Source organism: Homarus americanus, unplaced genomic scaffold, assembly GCF_018991925.1.
Source record: "Homarus americanus isolate GMGI-L3 unplaced genomic scaffold, GMGI_Hamer_2.0 scaffold3929, whole genome shotgun sequence".
NCBI classification, from domain to species: Eukaryota; Metazoa; Arthropoda; class Malacostraca; order Decapoda; family Nephropidae; genus Homarus; species Homarus americanus.
The window spans coordinates 85,001-86,922 of record NW_024749541.1 but is presented as its reverse complement, the minus strand read 5'-3'; positions in this window follow the sequence as shown (position 1 = coordinate 86,922).

Here is a 1,922-nt window from a genome sequence, read left to right as displayed (position 1 = left end):
ACCACCACACTATCATCACCACACTATCATCACCACACCATCATCACCACACTATCATCACCACATGCACTAGCTACTCTATGTTAGTGTCACCATCAAGTTTGTTTTTCTCTCTCTGTGTGAAGTTGATTTTATGGACATCACACAACATAGACTGAGGTCCTTCCCCTCCTATCTGCCAGGTGGGGATGTGACAGCGGGAGGAGGAGGAATGTTGACCTATGAGATGTGTGGTGATCTGTCGTATGTGTGTGTGAGTGTGTGTGTGTGTGTGTGTGTGTGTGTGTGTGTGTGTAGCTCAAAGATACACATGTGGTCCATTAATCAGAAGCAGGTCGTTTGGTCACTCACTCACAAGCTCCACCCAGCAAATCCGCCCTGTAAATAAACTTCCCAAATTGTTTATCACTTTTGTTTACACATTGCGACCTAATGTGAAAAAATGACCCTTAAAAATAAGTTTCATATTTGTTCGTGTTTTTTTTTTCCCATTAAAACCTCGACTGGGCTTACGGTATTGGAGACTCGAGTGATTTTAGTCAACAGGTGGCGAGACATCAGGTAGGACTGAGAGAGAGAGAGATATATAACAGAGAGAAAGAGAGCAAAAGAGAGGGAAGGGAAGGGAGGGAGAGAGCAGCAGCAGCAGGAGGTAACACACGTACAAAACAATAGCTTCCTCCTTGTAGCGCTATTCCTGGACGGGAGTGTTGGCAGGTGGACAGAGTCATGAGCTGGCGGTGATGTCATGAGGCGAGGGAGAGGGAGGGTTTCGTGAGAGGGGGGGTGGGGGAGTGGGGATAGGGATTTTGGCGGTAGTGAGGAGAGAGGGAGGGAAATTTTAATGAGATGAGGGTGAGGGATGGGGAGGAGAAGTTTGTGCCATGAAGCTTGAAGGGCGAGGAATCCACTGGGGATGTCATGCGGTGGAAGGGATTACCAGGAGGAAATTGCATGACGAGGAAAGGTATTGGATGCCGGAAAGGGGTCGGGGGATTACATGGAAGGGGTAGGTGGTGGTGGTGGTAGTAGTGGAGGAGTCATGTGGAAGGGGTGGTGGTGATAGTGGTTGTGTTGACAGGAGAATGGAGTGTCATGGGAGGGAGGGAGGGAGGGAGGGAGGGAAGAGTTAGTAATGGTGCCAAGGGGGAAGGAGTAGTGTCATGAGAAGTGAAGGGGGGTGGGGGTTAGACTGGCTAATACTAGTTTGGCTTCATGACTATATTTTAACACACACACACACACACACTCTCGTCTCTCCGACCCACAACAAAGCTGCCTCGTGTCACATTGTCGATCAGAATAATTACTTAGAAACTCTTAAGTGTTTTGGGGGAATTTTAAAATACTCAGAAATGGATCAAATGTATATACTATACCCCCCCAAAAAAACCCTCTTGTCAACTGATGGTTCTATTATTGTAGTCTGGGGGACACACACACACACACACACACACACACACACACACACACACACACACACACACACTGCTTTAACTTCTCGTCGCCTTTTATCATTCTACCTACAAAAGTCTTCTGGGTCGTCCGTGACAGGAAAAAAAAATTACCTATGGCTAATTAGTGGTGGTGTAGAGGCCAAGGTAGAGTCGAGGTAGTCTGTGTGTGCTTGACCTGACTCGTAAAATACTTAGTTCATGATTCACGAGTGACAACGTACACGGGCTGGCTGGCTGACTGACCCTATTATGGTAGTGAGGTGGACTCTGTGTGTGTGTGTGTGTGTGTGTGTGTGTGTGTGTGTGTGTGTGTGTGTGTGTGTGTGTGTGTGTGTGTGTGTGTGTGTGTGTGTGTGTGTGTGTGTGTGTGTGTGTGTGTGTGTGTGTGTGTGTGTGTGTGTGTGTGTGTGTGTGTGTGTGTGTGTGTGTGTGTGTGTGTGTGTGTGTGTGTGTGTGTGTGTGTGT